This window comes from Hyperolius riggenbachi, chromosome 1 (genome assembly GCF_040937935.1).
Source record: "Hyperolius riggenbachi isolate aHypRig1 chromosome 1, aHypRig1.pri, whole genome shotgun sequence".
NCBI classification, from domain to species: Eukaryota; Metazoa; Chordata; class Amphibia; order Anura; family Hyperoliidae; genus Hyperolius; species Hyperolius riggenbachi.
Window position 1 is genome coordinate 71918240 of NC_090646.1, and position 21211 is coordinate 71939450.

The following is a 21211-nucleotide window of genomic DNA, read 5'->3' on the forward strand; positions in this document are numbered from 1 at the left end:
AGAAGGAGAGGGGGCAGGCATATGTCTCTCAGTTCAGATGGACTTTGGAAAAGTTTGCAAATAAGTGAAGTCGGAGGATATCAGGTACTCTTGATCTGATCTGTATCTGTGTTACTAATGAATATTTTTTTATCATAAAAAGGAGGACATTTTTGATAAAGACAAATACCCATTCAAACATAGTTTGTATCATCAGAATCAGAATCAGATTTATTTAACCAGTGGTTTAGCGTTGCTGCTTTGGCAGTTTCCAAGTTCTGCTCACAGGTGCGAATTAGTAAACCAGAAAAGTACTTTTCTACAGCCAGCAGTGTATCTCCAAATAGTTTTAAGCAGAATAAATACTATTCAAAAAGAAAATTAAAAGTCAGTTCCGGCAAAGTACATAACCTTTTACGACGAATGCATTTTATTCTGCAGTTCTATAAAGAAAATAAGAGCACAGAGTATTAAACTTTACAAGAGCTCATTAACGGAGGCACCTGAGAGTCCACAGAGACTAAACAGAAAGAAATTGTTTCTCTGGAACGCTGGAGAATGAACTTCTGCATTTTGAAGGCTCATTACAGACCCTGGATTTTACTTTAAAGAGACACTGAAGTGAAAAATGGGGGAAAATGGTTTCATTATTTGTTTCTACACATCCTTGCCTTACTCACAGACTGTGGTGGCTTCCAATGCAACAGATGAGTACGTTCAGGCCCAGTGCATAAACAAGTCTGAGAAGTGCTTTAATCTCCATTCTCCACCAATATAGGGAATTTTGCCTTGCCATCATGCATGTGCTTGTAATTTCACATTTAGTTTTCCAAGTCTGGTCTTATGGCCCCTATTCAATTAACTTGTCTCCTGAGTTTTCTCACAAGAGATGTTTACATATCATTTTAATAAAATACCTTTTAAACCCCCAAGTAAGAGAGGGAGCACTCAAAATAACTTTTATATATTTTTTTTACTCACTTTTTAGTAGTTTTTAAGTACTGAACATTTAATTTGTAGGTAAGATGAAAAATAATATCCTGGGAGATAACTTAGGAGAAAAGCTAATTGATATGGGGACTAATGAATTATCTCTACTTTTCTGTTTAACTCAAGAATGATCTCCTCTTACTGGTCCTAACGCATGATAAATCTTTCCTTATTTGTTTATCTTGTGAATGATCTCTCATTATCTGCAATAACTCCCATAAATTATATCTCTTTATCTATTTAGCTCCTGAATTATCTCCGTTATCTGTCTTAACGTATGATTTTTACCTCCTTATTCATGGTATCTTATTACTTATCCCATCGTATCAGTTTATTTTATTATTTCTCTCCCTTTATCTGTCTTAACTCATACTCTTTCTCTCTTTATCTGTCATATCTTATGAAATACTGTAGATACTTGCGTATACCGGTAAGCCTAATTTTTCAGTAAAAAAATGTTCTGAAAAGTTACCCCCTCGGCTAATATGTGTGGAGAAGAAAGGATGGTGGAGAAAGTTTTGTTACTGGAAAAAAAAGCGTAAGGATCTTGCACTAGTGAGCATGCTCTCACCAGTGCAAAAACAAAAACTATGATATAATGAATTGTATGGCTAGTACGGATAATTAATAGAACATTAGTAGCAAAGAAAAGAGTCTTATGTTTTTGCTTTTAGTTGTATAGCTTGTTTTATAGCATTGCATCATTCTATTACATTTGCAATTTACAAACCACACTCTGTATTTTCAACTATGACACAGAGCTAAACCTCCTTGCATTATCGAACACAGCCAAGTCAGTCAACTGCACCTAAATTAAAGTTACTGTAACGATTGTTGAATTATTTCCGTGGTCAGAAGATGTGCGCTGACATTGCGGAAATCCTCCACAAGCGTATAAAATAACAGAACCCAGCTTTGGTGCAATGCACCTTTAGAGGGACATTCCCACCAGCAGATGGAGCTGTGGAGTGCAGAGGAATAACCCCTCTCCACTGCCACAGATGCCAGATGGGAATTGTACAAGTTGAAGCAATGCAGGGCAAGATAGCCCTTAGAGAGAGAGTGAGCACAGAGACAGAATGTATGTGTGTCCACTAATCTAGTCGCCACCCGGCGACAGTGAACACACAACAGCGGAAATCAAATGAAAACGCAATCGCAAGAATGGTGATTGCCAATAGCGACACCAGACTGAGTAAGACAGAGCAAAGGAACAGACACAGCAAACAATAATGATTAGAACGCCAAGGAAAATAACAAACAAGTAGCAACCGCAGCTCTGGTCTACACTCCCAGACAGAGTACAGAAGGAACCACCGCCTCTACCGCTAGGGCGAATGCGATCCCAACAGACAGAACGAATTCTTGTCGACCACCGCTGGCGACAAGACAATCACAACAGATAGACAGTACAAGGCAATACAGATAATTAACAACCTGACTACGCTAGAAGGAATGCAAGTGCACTCCCAAGGAATTACTCTAAGATAATCTTAGCAAACAATTAGCATAGGCTGACTCAAGGTAAGTCTAGCAGGATCAAATCTTTATGACCAGCAGGGAATTTTGGGAGGAAATGATATTTATACTTCAAGCCATCAAAGGAAGCAGCTAAGCAATTTGCATGCCAAGTGGATGCAAATTCCTCACCAGAGCAGCAAGTTGCAGAGTGAAGACAGGTCTTCTTTCCAGGGACCTGCAGCACTCAGACCTACAAAATGGTAAAAAAAAGCTGTCTGTCTGTGCAGACAGCAGAGCAGATCACTACAGTTACACTATTTAAGTGGAACTAAAGTCAGAATTTCTCCTGTGCTCCAGCAGATTGGTCACTTAATTATACGTTCTCAAAATAAAAAATAAAAATAAACTTGTAAGGCTCCTTTTACACTTAATCTGCTGCGTTTGGCATGCATTTGTGTTAGTACGCGTTAGTGCGCGTTTTTCCCTGAAATGTAACATAAACCTATTTAAAAGAAGAGTGCTGCACTCTTTTTTGCCGATGCCAGCATGTGGGGATTGTAACAAATAGGTTTTTGTTACATATCAGGAATAAATGCACACTAACATGCACTAACGCGTACTAACGCAAACGCATGCCAAATGCAACGGATTAAGTGTAAAAGGGGCCTAAGGGTTAATAGGTTTCAGTTTGTCATGGGAGCTTTTGAGATGAAGTCAGCTCTACAAGCTGGCAGACGAGAGTTTGTTTTATCTCAGAGTGTAGAAGCTTTTCTGTGTCCAAAGTAAACTGATATAGAGTTGAATATTAAGAAAAAATATCAGCTTAAAAATTGAACTGGACATTATATTGTTATGTAAGATTATATCCCAAACAGTATTCCAGGGCCATTCATATACTGTATATACTGTGCACTAGAAAATATATATATATTTTTTTAAATAGTCCTTATAATCACCCACATCTAAGAAAGTCTTAGGGCAGGCCAGGATCTCAGAAATATCAACCAGCATGTTAGGTCTTTAATGTATTAGTTCTGTGCAGCCTTCATTTGACGCCAATCCTCAACTGTTTTTTTTTTTTGTTTGTTTGCTTGTTTTTTGCTTTTTGTTTTTAAGTTAACTTTTTCTCATGTGAAGTCTCACTGCATTTGGTCTTCTGGTTGTCTCTCTCCTTACCTCTCCGTAAGAGAGAACCTGTCCAAGGCAGTCTAGTATGCTCATATAATGATCTTTCTGGAGAAGATTCATGGTAGTCTTTGTGGTGGTCTTCAGACATTTCTCGCTGGACAGTCCACTAAAGATGGTTAGAATTGCCTAATTCCAAATTTGAAGAAATTCTGAAACGCATAGAATTTCAAAGGAATTCAGAATTTGCATTGCAAATTCACAAAATTGTAATTGATTGAAAATATATTTTTTGCATAAACTATAAGTTAGTGTACATTTGCAATAATATTAATATGTTCATACAGTATTAGGTTATAATTTGATTTAGAATTTTGGCACAGAGTTATTTCATTCATATCGCTTGAGCATTCTTAGAAGACATTTTCACTATTTATGTGAAAAAAACACATCTGCACACTACATGAACATAACATTTAGTATTGACTGGAAATTCAGTGTATACTCAATTCCGACATTCAGCTCGATATTGCAACAGTGAGGATTTGGAATCCCATGAAATCCATGCGCTCATCCCTACAAGCCACAAACCAAAGTTGGCATGAAAATAGTAATTGAGTGGTTTAGAGGAAAAGAGACCACTTGACTGTCATTATGGTCCAGGGCAATTGGACTCAGCTATCTAAACAGATGACATATATATGAATTACATTGTTTCATTTCAAAAAGAATTTGAATTATCTCATTTGTACCTCCGCTTTAACAAGAAATGATAAAATAGCTTGTGTTGCAATTGTCTATGCTTTATCAATTTTAATGGTATTGTACTTTCCTTTTTACATGCTAATGAAGATATACTGTTAAAGGACAACTATCAATAAACCGACATATCCACAAACTTCATCTCATGTCTTGTTAATGATGACAATTGGCAGTTCTTTCTTTTTTTTCTCTCTCTATCTTATAGCAATTTTGATTTATAGGAAGTGGATGTCTTTTGAAAAAGAACTATATATTTTTTTCTGCTTTCCTCATTTAAGTTTTTATTATTTTTATTATCATTTCAAACATAACAGCCAAAATCAAGAAGCATATTTTGCAACCATAAACTTGCTGCATAGAAAACTAAACATACATCATAAGTAGACGTATGGGCGCAAAGCCAGAGAGCGAAAAGTCAAAAGTTTTATAAGAGGATAGAAGAAAGCTGAAACGGAAGACATGAGCATCGGGGTGGCATCCATTGCAACCAAGGAAAATGAGCATACCCATGCATACGTATTGAAATGTTGCCTGTGAGCTGGGTGCTGGATTAGCCGGATGACAGCTCACCCTGCTGCCGCTCAAATTTCAGGCGGTGTTAACTACTATTTCCCCTCCGAGTCGTAACAACTCAGAAGGAGAAGTAATTTGGGGTCTGGCAATTGTCGGAACACCGAATTACCCTTGTGCAGGGTGCACACTATAGCATTGGTGCTATAGCGGCACCCAGCTTCGGTAGTTGGTGCTGAGCACCGTGTGCTGAAATGACCATGCCCTAATTAACATCAATTTATAGATTTTATTTGAACACCATTTATTAAACATTGTTATCATTTCACATTGATTTTACAAACCTCAAAGATTTTGTTCCATAATATTGAGATATCCAAGACAATAGAGTGTTTCCAATATTATAGAATTATATGAACCCTATATATGCTTAAAGCAGTATCGTCACCATAAAAATCAAATTTCAACAGCAACTGGTCTGAGTGTATTAAGTGATAAAGATGCTATTCCTGCATTCAAAACTTTCAAAACTTTTTCTGCTGTTATGATTTGGAGTTAGCACATACTTAAGGAGCACTGGCTCTTTAGTAGTCCGTGCCAAAGATTTGCTTGCTGGGGGTTCTTTTTATCTATAATCTATTCCTCCTCTTCCCTTTATTTCCCTGCCAGCTTCTTATCTGAAACCTAATCCCCTACTCACTGTGTTTACAGGCAAGGCTGAGGTGACTCAGCGATTGGAGGAGAAAATAAAAAAAGTTAAGGGCAGTAATGATATCACGAGTTAGCCTTAACTGTGGGCAAAAGACATGGCCCCCACCAGGAACAGAATTCTCATCATTTACTATATAACATTCACTGAAATCAAAACGTGGATAGTATAATACATGTGTTATGTAAGTAGCTCAAGTATTTATCTACTTATATATGTGTTTTTTTCCCTGGCATAGTATGGCTGATCCTACTGCTTTAACAAGAACCCTCCACTATCTATACCTGACAAGAACCCTCCTCTATCTATGCTTAACAAAAACCCTATCCTACATATGCCTAACAAGAACCCTCCACTTAGAAAGGAATATATAGGGGAGGGTTCCTGCTAGGCATAAATAAGGTAGCATGTGTGTTAGGCATATAAAGGGGAGGCGTTCTTTCCAGAGCTTGACCTACTGATGGTTTCCCCCAGTGTTTCTCCATAGTTGATTGCCTGATGAAGCTGGAGCTTTGCCCGTGAAACGCGTTGCATACCTGGAGAATCCCCAATAAAATACATTATTGTTAATTAACGGCTCATTGGCTGGTCTTTACCTGAGGGAGGTGAGTCCACCTACATCCCTCCTTTTAGACGTTTTTTAATTATTTTATTGTTGTTGGTGCCTCTGTTTTGTTCGTTTATTCTACTGATTAGTCCACCTTCTGCCTATCTACAGAGAGCGACTTTTAAATGCCTGAGTGGGGTCAGGTTATAATTCTTCCCACCTGCCATTTCAGTGGTTGTGTTGGTGGCAACCCTGCTTTGTGAGTATATCTACTGTTAATTTGAACTATTTCCATTTTAATGCTGACATACTGCAACATATCAGGCTCGTTTTTGTCATATAAAGGGGAGGATTCTTGTTAGGCATAGATAGGGTAAGGTTCTTGTTAGGTATATATAGGGGAGGGTTCTTGTTAGGCATAGATAGTGGAGGGTTCTTGTTAGGCATAGATAGGGTAAGGTTCTTGTTAGGTATATATAGGGGAGGGTTCTTGTTAGGCATAGATAGTGGAGGGTTCTCGTTAGGCATAGATAGGGTAAGGTTCTTGTTAGGTATATATAGGGGAGGGTTCTTGTTAGGCATAGATAGGGTAAGGTTCTTGTTAGGTATATATAGGGGAGGGTTCTTGCTAGGCATATGTAGGGGGGTATTTTTGTTAAGCATTGATTGGGGAGGGTTCTTTCAATTTCTGTGTAAAAACTGAGTGAGGTCTCTGCCTATTATTACCTGTTCCAGTGCACAGGGAGAAAAGAGGGCATACATAGGGAAAGAAAGGATAGTCAAAACAGGAATATCAAATATGGAGGTGCTTATTTATGGCCTTCCCTTGGTAATCTAAGGTTAAAATTATAGTCAAAAAATCTTGAGCAGTCCAGAATTATTGCACAGATAGCTCTCTACTGAATCTGTGTTAAAATGTTTCAACATTAAAACCACATTGGGGGCAAACAAGTCCAAAAGTGTCATCATTGGTAAGGAGTAATGGAAGTGCTTGATGAAGGAGGCTACTCTGAAATGCTATGTATTTTCCCCTTACTGGGGTTGAAATACAGTATATTGCCTAATGTTTTTGGGATGCTTCCCCTTTAAGATCATATGCATGTTAATTTTGAACAACTCATCATGAAATCCATTTGTACAAACTTTTTAGTCATCCTGTCAATGACTTAAAACTGGACTCTTAAAATAATAATTTGTATTTACATAGTGCCAACATCTTCCACAGCGCTGTACAGAGTATATATTGTCTTGCTAACTGCCCCTCAGAGGGGCTCACAAATCTAATCCCTACCATAGTCATATGTCTATGTATATATTGTGTAGTGTATGTGTTGTAGTCTAGGGCCAATTTAGGGGGGAGCCAATTAACTTATCTGTATGTTTTTGGGATGTGGGAGGAAACTAGAGTGCAAACACCCTTTTCTCTTGGATAGCTTGATAGTATGAGGCAGAGGTCCATACGCAATTCACTTTTTCACCTGAGTTTCCCCCTAAGAGATAATTTTTCATTTTCTATTTAAAATAACTTTCCGGCACCTTCCAACTAAAAAGTACCGAAAAGTAAATGAAAAAGTACTATCAAACTTATGTTGAGTGTTTTCTTGCTTTCTGGTGGTTTAAAATGCATTTTATTGACAAATTTAAAAATATCACCTAGGAGAAAACTTAGGAGAAAAAGTTGATTGCATATGGGTCAGAATCTTTAAAGTTTGTACGAATCAGTGGCCTATATGCAATTAACTTCTTCTCCCGAGTTATCGCTTAGGGGATAACTTTCTTGTTCTCTTTAAAATAACCTTTTTTGTAGCATTTCACGGCTGAAAAAGTTCTCAAAAGTTAGTGAAAAGGTACTTTTTATTTCTTTTTTTCTTTTTCTTTTTCGTATTTTCTTGCTTGCTGGAGGTTTAAGGGCATTTTATAACAAGGTAAAAAAAATTCACCTAGGAGAAAACTCAGGAGAAAAAGTGAATTGCATGTGGCCCCATGTGAGATGTTAAGAATAGCAATGTTCAATACATGGGGCCATATGCAATTTACTTTTTCACCTGAGTTTTCTCCTAGGAGATCATTTTTCATCTTCGATTTAAAATAGTTTTCCAGTACTTTTTAATTTAAAAAGTACCAAAAAGTAGGTGAAAAAGTAATATTAAAATTATTTTGAGTATTTTCTTGCTTTCTGGTGGCTTAAAAGGCATTTTATTGACAAGTTTAAAAATATCACCTAGGAGAAAACTCAGGAGAAAAAGTGAATTGCATATGGGCCATGGGTCCACATGCAATTAAGTGTTCCACCTGTGTTTTCTCCTAGGTGATATTTTTACACTTGTCAATAAAATGCCTTTTAAGCCACCAGAAAGCAAGAAAATACTCAAAAAAATGTTGACAGTTCCTTTGTGCCTACTTTTTTATTTGAAAGTGCTCAAAAGTTATTTTAAATAGAAGATGAAAAATGATCTCCTAGGAGAAAACTTTGGAGAAAAAAGGGTGATATGCAATTAACTTTTTCTCCTGGGTTTTCTCCTAGGTGATATTTTTAAAATTATCAATAAAATGCATTTTAAACCACCAACAAGCAAGAAAACACTCAATATAATATTGATAGTACTTTTTACACTACTTTTTGGTACTTTTTCAATTGCAAAGTGGCAAAAAGTTATTTTAAACATTAGATGAAAAATTGTCTCCTAGGAGAAAACTTAGGAGAAAAAGTGAACTGCATATGGCCCAAAGTGAATTAAATATGGGCCTCAGTGTTCATATGTATTTTATAAACTGATGTTAATTATGACATGGGTATACTCATGTTCTCTGGTTAGAATGGATGTCACCCCGATGCTCACGTCTTCCGTTTCTACTTTCTTCTATCCTCTTATAAAACTTTTGACTTTTTGCTCCCTGGCTTTGTGCCCATACGTCTACTTATGATGTATGTTTAGTTTTCTATGCAGCAAGTTTATGGTTGCAAAATATGTTTCTCGATTTTGGCTGTAATGTTCGAAATGATAATAAAAATAATAAAAACTTAAATGAGGGAAACAGAAAAAAACGTATAGTTCTTTTTCAAAAGACATCCACTTCCTATAAATCAAGATTGCTATATGATAGAGGACATCATTGCCATCATTAACAAGACATAGATGGGGTTTGTGGATATATATAGGTTTATTGATAGTTGTCCTTTAACAGTATATCTTCATTAGCATGTAAAAAAGGAAAGTACAATTCCATTAAAATTGATATAGCATAGACAATGGCAACACAAGCTATTTTATCATTTCTTGTTAAAGTAGAGGAACAAAAGAAATAATTCATATTCTTTCAAAATGAAACGATGTAATTCAAATATATGTTATTTCACCCGACATCTGTTTAGATAGCTGCGAGTCCAATTGCCCTGAACCATAATGACGGTCAAGTTGTCTCTTTCCTCTAAACCACCCAATTACTATTTTTATACCAACTTTTGTTTGTTGCTTGTAGGAAAGAGCGCATGGATTTCATGGGATTCCAAATCCTCACTGCTGTAATTTCTAGCTGAAAGTCGGAATTCAGAACTCACAGAATTTCAAGTCAATACCAAATGTTATGTTCATGTAGCGCGCAAATGTTTTTCAGATAAATTGCGAAAAATGACTTCCAAGAATGCTCAAGGGATATGAATGAGAAAACTCTATGCGAAAATTCTAAATCAAATGAAAACAATTTTGTGAATTCTGTCACATCAATAGATAATGGCATAGACAGGGCCAGTTCTGGACTTTTTTGCTGCCTGAGGCAAACTTGTGAGGATGTGACCACCACCACCCCCCTACGACCCCTCCACCCCCCAATTTGGAATGATCTCACAGTATCCAACAATTTATTCTGCTTCATTAAATGTTCTCACATGACATGCTGCAGCTCAAAACAATAGCACACTGGCTGGCTGTGAGTCTGGCTGTGAGTCTGTGACAAACAAACTTGCTCACCCTCAGCCACTCCATTCCTCCTGAGTCAGGACAGCAGTGCCACCTCCTCCCTTCTGCTGTGCAAGTCAAATGAAACACTGCTGCTCTCCAGCCTCCCCCCTCCTCACTCAATGCCAGACTCCTTGCACAGCACCAGGCATGCTCAAATCACGAATTCGGCTGAAATCCAAATAGGTGTTATTCGGAATTCATCCAGTTAATTGCAGCACCTGTGCGGGTGGGCTAGGGGGGGGTTAATCTTACCCATCGGCGTCTTCTTAGCTCCGTCCCTTGGCGCCTCCCACGCTGCGTTCCAATCCGGCATCACGTGATTACATACACTTCCTCCTTCCGGGCTGCAATTACCTGGATTTAATCCGAATTCGTGATTTGAGCATCCCTGCACAGCACAACAAGCTGCTTTTCCCAAATGACCTCTTCACCTCGCTTTCCTCTCGCTTCTCCTCCTACTCTGACTGCATGCTGTGAGTGTAAACAAAACTTGATGCCCCTGTAATCTCTACACCTGATGCAAATGTTTCACCTTGCTTCATGAGACAACCGGCCCTGGGAATAGATATACTTGAAAATACTGCCCGGGAGTAGAGGAGTTGGAATTTTTTTGCAGACAGAAAACTTCACAGGAGCCCAACTTTTGGGACTCAATAAAACACGTTTCCCAACACACATAGTGTATTCTTTGATAATAGCAGAATTCTGCCACCACTATTCTTTGTGCGCCCTCACACCCTAATTTCTGACTGTAACCGCTATTCTCATAGGTGCACTCCAGATTTCTGGAAAGGCCACAAAGGCCCAGGCCTTGGGTGGCAGCTGGTTGAGGGGCGGCTGGACATGGAAGAGGGATAGAAATAGAGAGCTGCAGCCCAAGGGATTTTATATATAATTAAAGTGGGCTGCTGTACAAGAATGTTAGACATGGAAGAGGTGTCAGTACAAGAATGGGGGGGGGGGGGGTGCTGCACATGCAAGAAAGTTGGCCTAGGGCAGCACTGGGCAGACTACGGCCTGCCGATAGGTGGCTGGATCCCCCTCCTTCCCCCTCTCTCTCTGCAGAGGAGGGAGCCAGCGTGTAATACGCTGGCACATCCTCACATCACGTCATGTGACGCCCAGTTGCCATGAAGATGCGATGCGGGACATTGGTGAGCAAGGTGAGTTTAAAACCTCCTGGTGCCTGCTCGGAACTTTGCAGGGAGGGATGGAGTTTGGACTTTAAGGGATGCAACCCGCGGCCCGCACAATGGGGCCCAGGCTACGTAAACTTTGCCCAGGCCTGGCCTAGGGACACAAAAAGTATAAATCTGGCCTTGAAAATACATGCTTAGCAACTTATAATGGGCATGTATGGGGCTACTGAACCAAGTATTTTAATTCCATAGAAAACCTTTATAATAAACTCCAAGGGACCAGATGAAGTGGTTACTATAACAGAAGTTTACACTATCATACATTGTCATACTTAGGCACATAAGTAAACTGTAGTACTGTTTCTTAATTCAGTCAATAATTGGGAGTGATTTTTTTTTCAATGCTTCAGCAAGTGAGCATGGAAAGCACTGGATAAGAATGCACCGTGCTCAATATGTGGCGATTTGCATGCAATAGTCACGCAACAGCTTGTACAGGAAGCATAGGTCTCACCAGTTAATGCAGGTGCAGTACTGATAGTGTGCTCCTCTGTCTACATTCCTGTGCAGCCTGGATGATACTGTAAGCATTGCAGCCATGCACAAGCAAGTCACAGATGTTAGGCAATTCCCTCAGTAATCATGCAGCAGCTTACACACGAAGCATAGGTCTCACCGGCTGGTGCTTTTGAGGTAATCCTCACAGGCCCAGAGTAGTGTGCAGATAGCGAGCAGGCTACAAGTGGCTGCCAGCCCGCCCACCGACCATAGATGATGGGTCTGCGATTAACGTATGATGCATGATCCCACCCACTTTCCACTATAGCCTGACATAGAATACTGAAGGGGCCAAAAACAGGTTTAATATAACCAAATTTCTATTACATCAGGGTTTACTACACCAGGGGCTTGATTCACAAAGCCGTGCTAACTGTTTAGCACGGGTGTGCTAAACAGTTAGCACGTGAAGTGCCGTTTGCAGACTTTTACGCGCACTAAGTGCCGCGATTTGCACAATCGTGGACTTTTGCGAGCGCAAATCTCCTCATATACTTACAGTGGTGCTTGGCCGGGACCTGGACATTTAGTTTACTATTCCCAAAAGTTTACTATATCCAAGTTTACTATATCAAGATTATACAAGATTAAGTATAGCAAGCCCAAAGCATCTTTGAATTACCCTCAAGTGCCCCCTAGTGGTCCTTTAACAGACCAATGGGAATCCTCAGATTCTGAAGAATAAAAAGTCTTTGAAGTCAGGTGTTGTGTTGGAAGCAAGAAAAATGGTCTAGCATAAAAATCAGAGCACCAGGGTCAAAATATCTCCAAAACAGAAGAGAGAGAGGGAGAAAGCAAGAGCGAGAGCGAGAGAGAGAGAGAGCACGCGTTAAATGGGGGGGGGGGCCGGCACAATGTGAACAAGATGACACAGGGTCCCAATCTTTGTCTGAAGTGTCCACCACCACACCCAGTGTGGTAAAGTTCACCGGATGGGAAGACCCATATAAAGGTCTAATCATGCAATGGAACGGTTATGGTCCTCCCTTACCACAAGGACTTGGATGCCAGTCTGGTGGTGAAGTTGCGCTTCTCTTGACTATGATGTTTCCTCCTTCCAAGCTGAAAGGGGGAAGCATCAGAGCTACATAAAATGCCATGAAGCGCAAGAAAAGTGAACTTCCTGTGACTCTGTGCACTTGCTCGGCTGCTAAAGTGTAGTGTTTATCATTTCCAATGAGACAATCAGGTGTGTTGGCCCACAAAAACTGTCTAGTTTGCCACTGTCTATTTCACTTTTGGAAAGATTTCCCCAACTCCCTGCATGAACAAGAAACTATCAGAAATTATCAAAATTCTCACAGATAGGGACATAGCACATCTAAAAATAACAAAAATAGATTTTTGCCCCTCGTACCATCCAAACGTTTTTCTTAGACTTAAAATGTAACTTGTTGAAACCACCTTGTCAGATTGGAAAAGGCTGGTGAATCTGGCCTTACCATTAAATAAATTGACATACCAATCATAACCAACCAGCTAAGTATGCCAAAAAATGAAGTGTGTGGATTGAAGCCATAGATCCTGTGATCCGTAATTTAGATACAAATATTTCTATACTAGATAAGTTGAGTTGACAGGTCAATTATATTTGACACTGACAAACAACACTAGAAGTTACATAGTTAAGCTGCTGCATCTCCTGGTCTCTGATTTTTTTTTTTGATTTGTTGATTATTGATTTTAATGTGGACTTTTTATCTGGTGGTTCATCATTATTGGATTGCTGTTTATGTGAGCGCTGTAACTTTTTTGTTTACAATACTGGAATGAAAAAAACTTGTTTGATACACAGTCCAACGTACATGAAAACGTAGTATTCTGTTTATACTCTGTGCAACTTTTCCTTCTGTATCTAGGCCTTGCCTTGTGATTGTGTGATTGCGAATTGTGGATTTTTTTTTCCGTTGTTGTTATTTGTTGTTTTTGTTGGTGTTACTTCTAGCACAAAGCTAAACAAATTGAATATACATTCTCTGATACTATGTTCCCAATGGCCACTATGTTGCGTCCCCTTTGACAGCAGGAGTAGAGGTAGTATGCACTCCAGTAAGGATGACGTTTTGATGTGCCTGGGGTCAAGGACTCAAGCCCAAAGTCCTGTGTCTCAATGTAGAAAGATAGAATCCGGCACCATCTAGTACTTGCTCTTTTTCTTTATTGAAAGAATACTGGCATGAATACAACATTTCGGAGGACTAACCTCCTTTATCAAGTGTCACCAGCATCTACAAATACATACTGATCATCTGGCTTTATATAGTACATGGTTTCCAAATTTAGCAGTTGTGCTGTCGCATTGTAGCGACCAATCCCCTTCCGTCTGCCATGCGGACCTTATGGGGAACTTCTACTTACTATGCACAAACTGTTTGCTCCAATCACAGAGCAGCAGTGACAACGTGCTGTGCGCAGCCAGGGAGGCGGGGTCCGCTCAGCTGTCCTAAACGCCGACCAGTGCGGGCGCTTGTCCCAGATGACATCATGTCAGGACACGCCCCTAGACAGAGGCGGACCTGACAGGGGACTGCGCTCCGTAAGGCGGACAAAAATCCGCCTCTGGAAGGCGTAATATGATGCATGCAGAAAATCAGCCGTGATTGGCTGGCCCCCACACCGTCACCGGGCAACCAGTTGGACGCCCACTACCAGCGCGCACAGCGCTGTCAGCCTCAGAACACTGCAACTTGCAGAGCATATATATATATAGTCATAAATTATCAGGTGATATACTAATAAATAACTGGAAACTTAATCCCAACACTAGGGACTTGATCCCAAACAGGCATCACAGGCAGCAATATATCAATAAGAAATAAAGAAAACTAAAACAGTGGAGCAAACAGTTTGTGCATAGTAAGTAGAAGTTCCCCATAAGGTCCGCATGGCAGACGGAAGGGGATTGGTCGCTACAATGCGACAGCACAACTGATTGGCTAAATTTGGAAACCATGTACTATATAAAGCGAGATGATCAGTATGTATTTGTAGATGCTGGTGATACTTGATAAAGGAGGTTAGTCCTCCGAAATGTTGTATTCATGCCAGTATTCTTTCAATAAAGAAAAAGAGCAAGTACTAGATGGTGCCGGATTCTACCCTTTGACAGCAGGAACACATCGCAATGGATCGGGACAGCAGCGCCACACATTGCGTCAGGTACAGTGAAGCATGACAAAATAATCAAAGGGTTAGCACCACAATTCAGTAAAGATAGCTCTTTTACTTTATTTATACACCATAGTGTCAAATTGCATGGCAGTAGGGTACAGTTAAGCATACAGTTAATTAAAAGTATGCTTTAACCTTACTGTTAACACGTTTAACGGTAACGCACGCCATTACCTATTAACTTCACTAAATTACCGCTGAACTCCTCACAACTCCAGACTGCGCTCCACAGCTCCGAAGATCGCTAACGATCCCTCACACCCAGGCCACCGCTTCTTCAGCCAGCTCCCTTCAGGCTGGAGGTTTTGGTCCATCTCCAGGATGTCAAGGCACAGGAACAGTTTTTTCCCCTCTGCTGTCAACCTCCTTAACTCTCTCAACACGCTCCCCCCCCCCCTCCAGCGAACCCTCACTCCTCCCAGGTTTCTCTTTTTATCTTACGCTTCAACCGTCAAGTCTTGTTCACACTGCAGCACTTACTTTAAGCCTTGTTGTGTCAAGTCTAATTCCGGGCATGACCCAGTCATGCTTGGCAAAATAAAATGATTCTGATTTTACATGCAGTGCGTTACCATACCGCATCCCATTTTACCACAAAGCTCCCGCCGCACTGTGAATGCCACATTGGTAGTGCATTGTAATGGGGTAAGCCGGGTTACTAAGTGGCCGTTGCACCACACCACAACACACCACTGCAAACATAGCCTGATAAAAAATAAAAAAATAAAAAGAGTAAAGAGTTGGACTCTTTAAAGCATTTTTACCTGGCTTTCACCTTTAAAAATAAACATACTTTGTCCAGGACACTGGTCTGTAAAGTCAAGCAAAGTACTGGAAGGCAGTGGCTTATAGATTTTACTGTTTCCTCCAGAGCAGTGTTCTATAAGTCCTCTGATCGCTTAATTAGGCCATTTAGAATCTCGGCACAAACTGCTACGCAGCAGAGCTGTCTGCCTTGTTAACTCATTGGCAGGCTAACCTTTATCAAGGAAAAAAAAATCAAAGATCAGCATTAACATGAACATCCATAATTAGGCGTTTATTTTAACCTTTTGCTTAGAGACGGCGTCCTCCACCCCCTTGTTTGCTTTTTTTTCCATTTCATATACATCAAAACACAGAAATAACCAGTGGCAGTTCCTATAAACCCAAACGTATAAAAATCCTCAGACAGTAAAATCTGAAGGGTGATATGCTTATTTTTATGTAATTGCTTTCGCGCATAGAGTAAATACAAGCTGCTACGGTAAAAAAAAAGGCTTTCCGAAATGATGGGGAATATATTGTTCCAGCTCTCTTTCCTCGATGATTCAGTTGCAGAGCCTCTGCAGTGCTATGTATTTAGCCACAGTGAGGCTGACATGAACAGATAGGGGACCAGTTATAGCGGTGAGTTATAGCTGCCTGAATACATTACTCCAAAAACAGGGAGGAGGAAAGCATCCATTATTTACTATTTTTACACTGAGCATATACATATTGGGCCAGCGCTATACAAATCATAGACGGAGTGCCTTCCTTTTCCCCCAAAAAAAATAAAGTATACAGTAAAGATTTTAAAAGAGAATTTCTATTAGGAGGGGAAAGAGATCAAAGAAAGTTATGCAATAACTTAATAAACACAGGTTCCAGTTCAGGTGTACCGCATAGCCAGGGCAAGATTGAGGATGATATACGTGTGTGTGTGTGTGTGTGTGTGTGTGTGTGTGTGTGTGTGTGTGTGTGTGTGTGTGTGTGTGTGTGTGTGTGTGTGTGTGTGTGTGTGTGTGTGTGTGGTGTGTGTGTGTACGTGTATGAGCCTGTGGTGTGTGTGTGTGTGTGGTGTGTGTGTGGGTGGTGTGGTGTGTGTGTGTGTGTGTGTGTGCGTGTGTGTGTGTGTATAGTGTGTGCGTGTGTGTGTGTGTGTGTGTATGAGTGTGTGGTGTGAGTGTGTACGTGTATGAGCTTGTGGTGTGTGTGTGGTGTGTGTGTGTGTGTGTGTGTATAGTGTGTGTAGTGTTTGTGTGTATAGTGTGTGTGTATGTGTGTGTGTGTGTGTGTATAGTGTGTGTAGTGTGTGTGTGTGTGTATAGTGTGTGTGTGTGTGTTATGTTGTGTGTGTGTGGTGTGTGTGTGGGTGGTGTGGTGTGTGTGTGTGTGTGGTGTGTGTGTGTGTATAGTGTGTGTGTGTGTGTGTGTGTGTGTGTGTGTGTGTGTGTGTGTGTGTGTGTGTGTGTGTGTTATGTGGTGTGTGTGTGTGTTATGTGGTGTGTGTGTGAGTATAGTGTGTGTGTGTGTGTGTGTATGTGTCGGGGCCCTTTGTCTTGCGTATGTTAAAAAAAGGGCGCCGGGAAAAAAGGGGGCGCAGGGTTTTAAACGATAGGCATGAATAACGTTTTTTAAAAAATTGTGCTATATTTCGTTTAAAAATAATGTTTTATAAAGTTATAAATCATTAAATAATGTGTATGAAATCGGGAATTGTAAAAACGTTAATCTTCCCTGTTTAAAAAGTGAAATGTATAATAACGTTTTATAAAAGATTAATAAGAATGTTACTAAAACTATACTTAACCCTACTCTCACACAGAACCCTCCCTGTACCTATCCCTAACCCCTAGACCCCCCTGGTGGTGCCTAAACCTAAGAACCCCCTGCTGGTGCCTAAACCTAAGACCCCCCTGGTGGTGCCTAAACCTAAGACCCCCCTGGTGGTGCCTAAACCTAAGAACCCCCTGCTGGTGCCTAAACCTAAGACCCCCCTGGTGGTGCCTAAACCTAAGACCCCCCTTGTGGTGCCTAAACCTTAGACCCCCTGGTGGTGCCTAAACCTAAGACCCCCCTGGTGGTGCCTAAACCTAAGACCCCCCTGGTGGTGCCTAGACCTAAGACCCCCCTGTGATAAGCATTAATAACGTTTTAAAAAAATATTGTACTGTTTTTCGTTTAAAAATAGTGTTTAAAAAATTATAAATCATTAAATAATGTGTAATCATGACAAGCAGTTATAAAACATTAAAAGTCTTTGGGCGCCGCTTGTAAAACGTTATTTTTCTCCGGCGCCCTTTTTTCCTGTTGGGCGCCCATTAAACGATATTTATTATAGGAGTGAATGGCGGCGCCTTTTTGTCCACCTGCCTCATGCACCCAAATTTCCTGCTTCCCTTGGTCTTGGCCTGGATGCTGATGGGCGAGTGAAGGGGTGCTAGAAGCTGTACAGTACGGCTGAGTGCCTTCGCAACCCCGATCACAGTGCCTATGATGATAAACCTGCAGCAGCCAGATGCAAGCCCTCAGTCAAAAATGTCACTTCCGTGTTTCTATTTATAGACCATGGTTAGTGTGCAACCATCTTGTGGCCAATAAGGAAAAATACAGCTAAATGTACCATTATACACTTTTACGTAGAAAAGTTATTTATTTTTTATTTTATTATTTTTAAATCCTTCCAATCCTGCCTCATAGTTACCAGAATAAAACCCTTGTTAAAAAAATTACAAAAATTACATCATTTAAAAAAAAAAAATTATATAAATACTAGGTTATTGGTGACTTAATTGAGAAGAGCGCTGAAATGTGAACATTGTTTTGTTGTTTTTTTAGAGAAAAAATTTTTTGATTCTAAACAGGGATGCTCATCCGGATTCCGGATGTCCGGGTAACCCGGGCTATCCGAACTTTTTAGGCCTATCCGACCGGATTTGGATTCCAAATAGTTGGGTCCAAATCCGGATAGCTATCTGCGGATAGTTGGGCGCATAATCCGGATATCCGCGGATATCTGCGGGTATCCGGATCCGAAATACTGTAACTGAGGAGACGATGTCCTGGAGCCAATCAGAGGGCTCCCAGCAGAAGCCCTAGCAACCAATCACAGAGGGGAACCCTGGCCAGCCCCACCTGACCTCATTGAGCCAATCAGACGGTTCCCAGCCTAAGCCCTGGCACCCAATCACAGAAAGGAACACTGGCTAGCCCCCCTGTATAATAAGGAGGGCTGCCATGACAGATCGTCATGGCTTGCTGAATGCACACTGAGAGACATGCTCCAGTGCTGGTGCCCTACAAAGGGCTGTACACAGTTATAAACCTAAAGCTGTTCATTGATTAACCCCTTCACTACTATCACTACTCTATAGTTAAATCGTTCATTAGCAGGGGTGGGCAGAAACTACGCATATGCGAATCTACGCAACGTATTTTACGCAATACGCATAGGCGTAGCATTTCGTATGCCTAAAACTACGCAGCAAAATACGCGTAGTCAGTTTTGTCGTTACGTATTGATACGCTATATACGCACGTGATTGCGTACTTTGCGTGGCTTCGCATGCGTATTTTTAATGCGTATGTATACGCAGCCAGGCGTATACTACGCGTAAATCGAAGTTCACACTCTCACGTATTTAACAATGCATTCGAAGCTTACGCCATAGGCGTAGCTTTTCATACGCGTAGTTTCACAAACAGACTATTTGGCCAATTAGGTAAAACTTTTGGTGGCTGCTACACTGTGAGCAACCAATAGAAATGTAGCCCACCCCTCAGTATAAAAGCTTTCTTCCAACAGCTCTGGTTTCAGTTTCTGGGTGTTATTGTGCTGTGTGCTGGCTTTGTGAGGACTCTGAGAAGAAACAGCTTACACAGGCTGCAGCCAGTGACATACACATCCACATTCCTTGCATTCTTTTGTTATTTTCCTTATTTCTAATCTGTGTTTTGGCTACCTAGCTACTAGTACTATTATTTAGTGTAAGGATTTCTGTGATTTAGTGTTAGGCAGCTACAGAAGATAGGAGGAGGACTGTGTATATAGCTATATAGTTCCATGCTGTGATCTGTAGTCCTATCATCCTTTTTTCATTTGTTTTCCTTATTTTAATTCCACTGTATTATTGTATTCATTCCTGTCCTTTATTCATTCTGTTATTTTTCTTATTGTTATTCTGTTTTTGCTAGCCTAGCTAGCTAGTAGCTACTAGTCCTACTTTGTGTAAGGATTTCTGTGACTTAGTGTTAGGCAGCTACAGACGACCGTGGCAGTTAATAATGGCGCACAGCGCCAGGGGAATACAAAGGGCGCCCCATAGACTTACATTATATAACGCTATTTAGCGTTATAAGGGTTAAAAAATGGCGCAGGCAGTGTGCCTTACACTTATAACGCTAAATAGCGTTATAAGTGTTCAAGAATGCAGCGGGCATCGGGGGAGGAGAGAGTCAGCGGGACACTGGAGGGCATAGGCAGCGGGGAGGATGTGTGCAGAAGCATACGTTACCTTGTCCCGGCCGCCGATCGCTCCTTCCCTCCGCTCCTGCACTTCTTCCATTCATTTACTGTAGTCCTGCAGCCGGCCAATCACCATGTGGCTTCAGTCTCCGCATGCTGATTGGCCAGCTGCAGGACTACAGCAAACGAATGGAAGGAGCGGAGGGAAGGAGCGATCGCTGGCCCAGGATAAGGTAACGTATGCTTTTGCATACATCCGCTGCCTATGCCCTCTAGTCTCCCGCTGCCTCTCTCCCCCAGCCCTGCATGTTTATCATGGCGCACCGCTCTGCAATCAATGTAGCATAAAACGAAATTTACCGTTTTATTGTATTTACATTAAAACGGTAAATAGCGTTTTATGATACATTTATCGGCAGAACGGTGCGCCATTTTTCTCCCTGCGCCATTTTCGGATGGACCCACAGACGACTGTGTGTGTAGTTCCATGCTGTGATGTGTAGAGGAGAGTGGATTTAGTTACAGAAAGGAACTGTGTGGAAAGAAACATAAATTAAATAGCCATTTCATCCTTTTCTTTTTTTTCCTTATTTTAATTTCCCTGTATTATTGTATTCATTCCTTTCCTTTATTCATTCTTTCTTTTATCTCACTTATTCAGCAACATTTTTTTGACATTGTTCCCCTTCCACTATACTTCGATTAAAAATTTGAGACAAATAATAAACAATGTCCGGCAGAGGTGAAGCTCGCCGTGGTCGAGACAGTGCAGGCAAGGGTCCACCAGCAAAGTCAGCAGCTGGCAGGGGACACTCTGCACCAGGCAGGGGTCAGTCCACAGCAGTCCGGGGACAGACTTCTGCAGGCAGAACCAGAAACCAAGTAGCAGCAAGTACTAGCCACTCAGCCACAGGTAGTGGACACTCAGTATCAGGCAGTGATGCATCAAATCCCAAAAGGGGGTCCAGTCTGATACGATCATATTTCACGTCACAGAAACCACGGGCTATTGTGCAGAGCCACACTGAAGCCATTGTGAACTGGGTGTCAGGAGACAGCCCTATTAGTCAGTCCTCACAAGCTGAGTTACAA

At 40.9% G+C, this 21211-nt stretch overlaps 1 long non-coding RNA gene across 2 annotated transcripts in view; it reads right to left on the bottom strand.

Annotated features, from left to right (window-relative positions):
- Nucleotides 1-225: 225 nt before the first annotated feature.
- LOC137545432 (uncharacterized) overlaps nt 226-21211 on the bottom strand; it is a 62671-nt gene continuing 41685 nt past the window's right edge. The window contains exons 3-4 of one of the 2 annotated variants that reach the window (XR_011026033.1): nt 3607-3767; nt 226-344 (exon numbers count right to left, since the gene is read on the bottom strand). This is a non-coding gene — a long non-coding RNA (uncharacterized lncRNA). Of the gene's footprint in view, nt 345-3465; nt 3768-21211 lie in introns of those variants that run through there. The other variant, XR_011026032.1, reaches the window with a different exon arrangement.